Consider the following 10,192-nt stretch of genomic DNA (forward strand, 5'->3'; position numbering starts at 1 on the left):
AAAATAACAAAAATAGCAGATAGTAACAAAACAAAATCTACAACAAAACAATATACTAATCGAGGTACAAGAACATACCAATGAGTTGCTTGCTAATTTCTCCATTTCTCCTTCATTTTCTTTTCCTATTTCCATGTATGCAATTCTCAAAATCTGAACAATTACTCTACTAATTAGTCTCTAATTAACACCAAAAATGTCTAGAAAATATTAATTTGTAAAGAAGAAAGTATTAACACCCAAATATTCTTCAATAATCATACCTTGAAGTTGACAAAATGGGACAAAAGCAGTTGAAATAATTACTTGGCCAAAGACAAACTTGAAAGGCCAAAGAAGATTTAAAAAATTACTCTACTACTCCCTCTGTCCACATTTAATTGTCATATTGCATTTTTTGAAAGTGAATTTGACTAATTTTCAAAGTTAAATTAGATTACATTAATTCGATATTTTAAACAAAAAATTTAGATACTCAAAAACTATACGAAAAGTACTATAAATTGCAATTTTTTGCATATCAATATGATGAAAAAATAGATCATAAAATGTTAATCAAAGTTGTTTTACTCTAAAAAAAGAAAACCATAACAATTAAAAGTGGACGAAGGAAATAATTTTTACTCCCTTATATATAAATTATTATTTCCGAACATGATATCACATAGCACTTTTTTATTTTCAAATATTTGACCTTTTAATTTATAAATTACGTGAAAAATATTATAAATTATAATAAAATAATAATTTAAAAAATATATGGAAAAATTAGGTTAAAAAAGTAACTCATTTAATCTCGAAATTCGAATACTGTCACATGATGGAGGCAGTAGTACACATTATCATCTTAGTCTTTGTAAATTAATTGTCATCTTCAAGTCTCTGTAATCAATGTGGAAAATATAATATTTTATATCATTTTAATAATCAATTGTGAAAGTCATATACACCGATACACGTCTCTTGCCTTATAATATTCATTATATACTCCACCTGTATTGAGATTCGTTTGATCCATTGTAAAAATTAATTGTCAATTTAAAGTTTATATAATCAATTTCAAAAAATATAATATTTTATACTACGCTTGTTTTGAGATCTGATCTAATTTTTTTTTTTTTTTTTGGTATTATAAACCCCGTCTTCACTTCGTCCCTCTTCCCTTCCACTTGTTTTGAGACTTTCATAATTTGCTGTCTGATTCCAATTGGATGTTCCGGTATAATGTGAAAATATTTTCTAATAAAATAAGTGGTTGTTTACTAAATTATTTTTAATGTTCGCTAAGTAATTTAAAAATATATTCTAAAAGTATTTGTATATATAATCAAGATATATAAATACTATTGACAACAATGCCTCAACTCATCCTTATTGTGTCTCATGGACACCTGATGCTAACATGATTCATAAGATGATCATTTTGTAAGTTAAAGTGTTCAAATGAAAAAAATAGGGACGAATTGAGATGTGTAGATATGTATTCTTAAATTTTTAATTTTTAACAATCGAATTTATACCTAATAAGATATAAGTTCTTTAGTAACTGCAATCATCCTACATGGCAATTTTCATTCTACATGATGTCCTATGTGTATTATGTCACGTAAGACTCATGTGTCTACTTGTTCAACTTTATATAAGTTAGTGTCTACATGTGAAATAAGGCCAAGTTAAAGAGCACATTTATGTATTATGTCATTAATTTACTCTTGTTAAGTATGTTTGTTCCTTTATGTAACTTAGATTGTGAACATAATCTTTACAACTTATAAGAATCAATTAGTTAATTTTTGTTTGTATAAGTTAAACTATATATACTAAATCATCTATTATAGTTGAATTTATCAAATTGATTTAGCGACACGTGAGTTAGATTGATCTTGTAAATGAATATAAGGGCAAAAATATAATCAAACCATGTATTAGATCTTGAGAATTGGGCCTTGGTGGCCGAAGTACAATGTGTTCGGAATGACTTAAGAACTGGGAAACTAAGAGGTTTTTTTTAGAGAGCTTTATGCACCAGACTGCCTTTTTTTAATTTTAAGATTTAAGGTGCGTAACAGGCCAAACATTTAGCTTATCTATTAGGCTATTCTGGAGAAAGTCCCCACTTTGTTCGAGAAAAGCTAGAAAGGAAAATCTGTTTGTCGTGACAATTTTTCAAGCATCTTTATAGTGAATAAATTTAGTTACTTTAATGTGACAATCAATAGTTTTGTGACTTTACTATAAAAATAGATAACGTTCAAATTTTGACCCTTCCACTGGTTTTTGACAAACAAACAAAAAAAATAATGTTGCATTGGCTGGATATTCCTAAGAGTTAATGTTTTGTGCACTGACAGTGTAAAGAATTCAATATAGTGGTCTTGAAAGGATACTTCAAAACAATATATCTAATGAAATCCCACAAGTGGCGTTTGAGGAGGGTAGAGTGTACGCAGGCCTTACTGCCCCGACCTCATGAAGGTAGAGAGTCCGTTTTCAAAAAACCCTCAGCTCAAGTAACACATATCAACAAACATACAGAAGATAGGAAGACAAAACAAATACTAGAAGAAGCATTACAAGGCTTTCAGAAAAAAAAAACCGTAACAACAACAAAATAATGTGATAACCAAAGCAGGCTTCAAGGAAATGAACAGGCAACTAGTTAACATGATCACGAGGTTAAACTACAGAGTTGCATCTACTTTTTAGTTAATTAGGTTCCCTCTTCATATCTTATTAACTATATATATGTAAGATAAAAACTACAGTACATACTAGTACTCAATTATTAATTATAAGCTGTAATTGAAACTTTGTGATACTAACTGAAATTCATGTCCAGTGATGTTCCCTTTTCATCCATTCATTCCCAAGTTGTCATTCTCAAAATACCCCTTCTACTAAACAACTAAACATTCCTACTTCGAGAATGCACATCTAGACACCTCAACGCTGACATAACACATATATTACGAAAGGTGTCTAGATGATCATTTTGTAAGTTGGAGTGTTTAGTTAAGGTGTATTCTATCCATATCTATGAGCTATGCGCTCCAATTTCAAGTTAGGCATTGGAACTTACTTGTTTCATGCTTTGTGGTAAGTGAAGATTACAACTTCAACACGAAAGTCACACACTTTAGAAGAATCAAATAATACATAAGATCTCATGGTAATGAAAAGCAAGCACACATACAATATCTCATCCGTTATAATAAAGAACACAAGTGCTGATAGCTAGCTAGCACTGTTTAGACTTGATAAACAGTTATGAATAAACGAAATGGATATAGAAAAACCGCGTTGTAAGAAGGCATACATGTCTTTAGGATCGGTTCATCATTTGAAGCCTTTACAGGTTGATATGATCTCTCTGCAAAGAACATATATTGTGTAAGTTAAAAGTAATACTGGAACAAAACATAACATTTCTAAAAGGAAAGAAGTTGATGAATTCGTATTCATACTCACATTCTTTAGACAATCTACCATTGAAGCATACGTCAAGCTTGTCTTCTCCGGTCATTTCTTCAACATATTTCTTAATATTGAAGATCAACTTTTTAAGCTGAGGGCTGTGCCATACATTGATATGCTTTAATGACGCAATATCTCCAAAACTACATGGGATGTCCATAAGCTTATCACATGAATATATACCTAGTTTCTCGAGCACGGGAAAGGATTTCTCTGCATCAACCTGCCATTCAGAAAATTCCACACTATCCAATGTTTGAGATTTGAGATTCTGGAAGGTGATATCTTCCATGTTCCATTCTTCGATGATTGCATCTTCTAGACTTAGTTCTTGAAGGTTGGTTAGTCTAGCAATTCTTGACATTGAATCAGATGTCAGAGTGAGCCCTTTCAACATCAGCTTCTTCAATTTCGAAGGGAAGCCGTGTGTATATTCATTGAATGAATCCCAAGAAGCTAAACTAAGTACTTCAAGTTCGTAAAGGACATCCAACTTGGAAAACAAATCTTCTCTGCTGAACAATCTGGTAGTTTTTTGATACAGACTCTTAAGGTTTTGAAGATTAGGAAACCTTTTGAAAATAATATCCTCCGCGTCTTCTAACCGGGAAGGTAGAGCTCAGATAATGTTCTCAAATTTTCTAACCTTGAGTCCTCGTCTAACACAGTTGGATCAAAGAGAGCACAACACTTCATCCGCGCATCTCGTAGCTTTGCAAGACTCCAAAACCAAGTGGATAGTATCATGCATGATCCCTCCTAGTGATTCACCACCAGAGTTTCTAGATTGCAGAGGTTTGAAAATGACGGAGGGAGAGCTTTTTCCTCCGTATAAATGATTAAGTACTTCAAATGAACGAGCATACTGATTTCATTCAGCAAAGAATCTGTCTATGTTATGCCGTGCAAATCCAAACTTTTAAGAAGCCTCAAGTGTTTTAGGTGACTGTTGTAGGAAAGACGATCCCTAATCCCACCATACACCTTCAGAGTGAGGAGGTGTTTAACATCAGGATTCTTCTTTTCTGGATTAAATACCACAAAATTTTCATCCAAATGAAAGAGAAATTGATCATAACGAATGGTAATTCCTCGTGCCATCATACCAGAAGAAGACAAAGCATTTTAACCTCCTATGAAGTGAAACAACTTTTCCTTTCTAGATTTTATATAACAAAATTCATGCACAAGATCATGAATTTTGCAAATAGAATTATCGAAAGGTATTACCAAGCTACTGGAAATTAACTCATCCACTATTCCTTCTGCACTTTTCATCTCAGTCTGCTGCACAAGTCCTTGAGCAATCCATAAATCTTTCAACTCAGACATCCATATATCTTTGTCCTTTGGATAACTTGCAAGGCAAACCAAACATGGCTTTACGTGATCCGACAAATGGTCATAACTTAATTGTATAACTTTCACCACTTCCTCTTCATCCTTAAAAATAAAGGAACTCAAATTATTGAGAACTTCAAGCCACAAAGCCTCTTTCTTTTCCTTCCTTGAAATGACTCCACCGATTAGATCAAGTACTAAAGGAAGCCCATCACACTTTCGAGATATCTTTTTTCCGACATCCTTTAGTTCATCAGGGCAACCTTCTTCTCCGAATAACCTTTTCTCTAATAACTCCCAACTTTCTTCTGATCTTAGCAATCGAAGATAAAGAGGATCACTGTGGCATTTTCCATGTAAAGCAACTTCCTTTTTCCGACTTGTTAAAATAACTCTGCTTCCTTTCTGTAATTCAGGAAAAGGTCTCGTTAGCTCATCGAATGTTGCAGTATCCCACATGTCATCCAAGACAATAAGGTACCGTTTTCCAAATAGTTGTTTCCGCAGCTTATCAGCAACGTCATCATCTATGTCATTCTCACTGAATCTTTCTTTCAAACCAATAACTTGATTGAAAATTTTCTGCAACAACTTTTTGTCATTACGTTCCTGGTCGACTGTGCACCAAGCACAAACATCGAAATGATCAACAATGGACTTATCATTATACACTCTGTAAGCCAAAGTAGTTTTTCCAAGTCCTGCCATGCCGACTATGGAAATGACATCTATCTCAGCTGGTCCGCTGGTGAGCTTCCTAATTATCCCCTCTGTCTCCTCCTCATAACCTACAATTATTTTACCAACTGTCGGTGACTTGCTTTCAACCGGCTTGTTGGGAGCGTTTGCAACAATAATACCGCTGCTCTTGGGGATCTTCTCTTGTACCTCTTTTTTGACAATCTTGATCTTTTCTATGGTATCAGGAAGTATGAAGATAAGCTGCAACAGACCATGATCTCGGGCAAGAATTGAGTTAATGGCATGTTCCGCCTCATATGCCACATCTAGAACACGAGTCCAAAGATCTCTATGCAACTCTTGCTCAACATACCCGAAGAACGATCTTATGATTTCCAGGTCTTCTTTCACCCGCCCAATTTCTTCTTTTATCAAAGAAACTGAATAAGCATTGGAATTGACTAAGTCATTTAAGTTTGTGAGTAGAAGAGTCATGAAGAGCGGTCCATCACTCATGTGGAAGCGGAGCTGAGACAAATCTGCACGGGCTTTTAAGAAATCATTCTTGAGATTCACCTTCAGGAGTTCAATATTTTCCAGAAAGTTTAGACCTGTATCACTTGTTGCGTTCATATTCTCTTCTAAGTTGCGAACAAGAATGAATACCTCCTTGGTAAGTTCTCCAAGTCGTGCCAAGAGAACAAACAATTTGTCATGTCGAATAACGTCTTTGAGCACATCAGTAAGAATAATCAATAGGAACTCTACATGTGCTCTTGTATATGAATCAGAAATCCTCTAAGAATGTCTGCAGAGGCTTCTAGGAGCTGCTTGATGAAACGTCCAACTTCTTCTGAGTTTGAACCTTTCGAATTTGTACAACATATGTATATAACCTCCAGTTCAACAGGAATAACATCCACAAGTAGATTAGCTAGCTTGGCCTTGGACTCAACTCGAGAGACATCTGATTTACAATTTATTAGATCATCCAAAAGAGTAAAACAGAAGTTTACTACTCTCTGAGCTATAACTTGAAGCTGACGTAAGAGTAAGACATATTCAATTGTCTCATACTCAATACAACCATTTACTTTCAGCCTATGGGAATCTCTTAAATTGCGAAATACATTCTGAAGAAGCTCATATTGAGTCATTGATGCGGAAAACAAGTCAGTACAATCATCGTAAAGATATTGGAGATACACGAGGATGGCATCCAAAATTTCAACCAAATGATCCTCGGTCATGGTCACATGACTTGATTCAGCACAGCTATGTGACCCAGTATAACATTTGATCCTCTCAGGAGGCGAGGAATGTCATGATTCTTTATATCATACAGGCAGTATACTCCACCGTATCCAGGACAAAGTGACTGAACCAGATCATGAATCTCATTTGATATGCGACACATTTTATCATTCCAACCTTCCGAAATGAAAGAGTAATAAACATGACAAAATGCGGACACAAATGCCAGCTCCAATGTCAACTCGTATTCGAACTCTTCCATGTCTTCCACAGTACAATATATAATACACTATCATTTAAACTCTTTACGAAAACTAGAAGATTGACAATGTCCTTGAGAAGTACCACCTGCCAAAATACCAAATGCTGTTTCAAATTGTATGTTTTGATTATTAACTCCAAATTTTACTCTTAAATTATAATAGGCAACTATCACAAGTGCAGAGGATTTTCTCCAGAATAGCCAAATAGATAAGCTAAATGTTTGGCCTGTTACAGCTTAAATCTTAAAGTTTTGAAAAAAGGGCAGCCCAGTGCAGTAAAGCTCTCACTATGTGAGCAATCCGAGGAATGGCCGGACCACAAGGGTCTATTGTATGCTCACCAACTCTCTAAACGAAAGCTCTTGATTAGTTTTCTAGTTCTTAAGTCATTCTGGCCACGCTATATTTACGCCATCATGACATGAGAGATATAAGATCACAAGTTTAAAAAGTATTGTAAATTTTTTCTTAAATTTCATACTCATCCAGATAGTGCCATATAAAATGAAGCGGACAAGAGTACAGCTATGAGAACTCAAAGAACAGTTCTTTAATTAAACATCATGTTGCTCTGGATGTAATCAAAGAAGGGCGGAAATAAAAATAATGATAGCAAAATAGCAAGATAAACAACACAAATAATCATCCAAGTCAATACAACAACAACATACCGGCCACTATAGTCCCACAAAGTGGGATCTGGAGAGGGTAGAGTGTATGCCAACCTTACCCCTACCTCAAAGATAGAGAGACTGTTGCCGATACATCCTCGGCTCAAGAAAAACAATCCAAAGCATGTTGTCCCACGAAAAATGAAGTAACGGAAATACAAGAAACAAAGACAAATAACAAAAATAACAGATAGTAATAGAACAAAAACTACAGCACATAGTAACAGAACAGAAACTACAACAGATAGTAACAGAACAGAAACTACAACAAAAATAATACAGATAGTAACAGAACAGAATGGAAGACCGAGTGGGATCAAAGAAACTAGCGGGCTGATCACTAAATAGATACAAATAGGTGCAAATTCTGACACCATGGAATCAAATATGCAGTATTTACAGACAAAAGTATTTGGTTATTGGGGAAAAATAAATAGACATCTAATGTCGAATCAGGATCAACTAGGACAGAAATAAAGCATTGGGTCGAACTCTTCTTTGGTGTCAAGGTAATAGCTATGAATAGTCATCGACTTCCGGAAAGAGTAGAAGAATGGGGCCTATTATGGGACATACAATGCATTACAGAAACTACAACAAAAATAATACAGATAGTAACAAAACATAAACTATACAACAAAAACAATACAAATAGTAACGAAACAAAAACTGCAACAAAACAGTATATCAAATCAAGGTACAAGAAACAACATACAGTAACATACCAATGAGTTGCTTGCTAATTTCTCTGTTTCTCCTCTATTTTCTTTTCCTATTTCCATGTATGCAATTCTCAAAATCTGGACAATTAATTAACACTACAAATGTCTAGCAAATATTTTTCAATAATCATACCTTAAAGTTGAGAAAATGGTCCAAGGATTAATTAAAACTTGTTTCAAGAAAGAAGTTCATGTAATTAATTGTCTAAAGACACTCTTGAAAGGTCACCTAATAGAAAGAAGATTTAAAAATTACTCTAATAATTCATTGACTTCTCAATTAAAGTCTTTTTAATATATTAGCTATGAGTTTTTATTTTTAAACATGATATTATGTTGTATTCTTTTATATAAATATTTAAATTTTAAGTCATTTCAAATTCCAGTCGAAGGGTGCTGGTAAAATAGTTTTGAAAAAGAAACAGTAGAATAGATATTTAGTTAAAAATTAATGTAGGTAATTTTTTTTTAATGTAGGTAGGGGTGTGCATCGTTCGGTTTTATGTATTATCGGTTCGGTTTATCAGTTTTCGGTTTTTAAATAAGCTAAACCAATAACGTAATAACGGATCAGATTTAGTAGTGTCTTCTCTTTAGGACTCTGTTGTAACTTCCTCCTTGTATATAGGTTATAGATAAGTCTTACCTTTTTCTTAGTTTATCTCTTTGCTGTAGAAGTTGTACAGAATCTATATATACTTAGTTACAATCAATAAAATACATCGTTCCTTTCATTCTACTGGCAGCTTTATACTTTATATGGTATCAAAAGCCAATTAACTCTCACGAGTAAATTTCTGTCGAGAAACCCTCCCACCCTTCCCATAAAAATGGCCCCAAACATCACTGTAACCAACTCCGATGCCAATACAACAATTGTTCAGTTTAATCCTGTCACCCAGTTACCAATCAAATTAACTGGCAGCCACAGTTTTTCCCTTTGGAAAGCACAAGTGTCCATGCTTATGCGTGGTCACAACCTTTTTGGCCATCTTGATGGTTCTCGCCCAGCCCCTGCTCGTACAGTGGCTCAAAATAATCAGGACATCAAAAATCCTGCATTTGTTTCATGGCATCGCCAAGATCAACTAATTCAAAACGCCATCTTGGCCTCAGTTGACCCAAATCTTGCTGCTACGGTTGTCGCTGCATCCACTTCCCAGGCTACTTAGGATGCTTTGCACACTGCGTATGCCAACAAATCGCAAACAAGGATATTTAGTTTGCGCGATCGTCTGGCTCGCCTCGCAAAAGAAACCCTTCCTGTCGCTGATTATCTGCACCAGGTTCGATCTCTCTGTGATGAACTTGCCACTGCTGGAGCTCCTGTGTCCAATGAGGAACTGATTGTCAAAATCCTCACTGGACTTGGACCTGAATTTAGTGAAATATCAGCTGCTATCCGTGCAAGAGATTCTGCTATCTCTTATCCTGAACTTTATGAGAAGTTACTTGACCATGAGCTTTTCATCAAGCATGAAGAAGCAAAGAAGCCACTCTCAACACCCATTACTGCTGCTATTGCACAACAAACAAACATGCATCCTCGCCAAGGAAACACCTCTAATAGGCGTTCAAATGCAAATTCCCCCAACACCAACCAGTCAAGGCGTGCCCAACCATCGCGTGCTAGCAACAATAACCAACAGCAGCGTTATGACCACACTCTAAAGTGCCAGTTGTGTGACCGTCCTGGTCATTCTACTAAGGTTTGCAGATCACAATCACACGATCACATACAAGCCCGGGCAAACTATGCTGCTCGATCTCCAACTCAACAGGCTCC

At 35.0% G+C, this 10,192-nt stretch overlaps 1 pseudogene; it reads right to left on the reverse strand.

Annotated features, from left to right (window-relative positions):
* Positions 1-8,466, reverse strand: part of LOC125852834 (putative late blight resistance protein homolog R1A-3) — a 12,034-nt pseudogene extending 3,568 nt beyond the window's left edge.
* Positions 8,467-10,192: the final 1,726 nt, after the last annotated feature.

The sequence above is a fragment of the Solanum stenotomum genome, unplaced genomic scaffold, assembly GCF_019186545.1.
Source record: "Solanum stenotomum isolate F172 unplaced genomic scaffold, ASM1918654v1 scaffold6102, whole genome shotgun sequence".
NCBI classification, from domain to species: domain Eukaryota; kingdom Viridiplantae; phylum Streptophyta; class Magnoliopsida; order Solanales; family Solanaceae; genus Solanum; species Solanum stenotomum.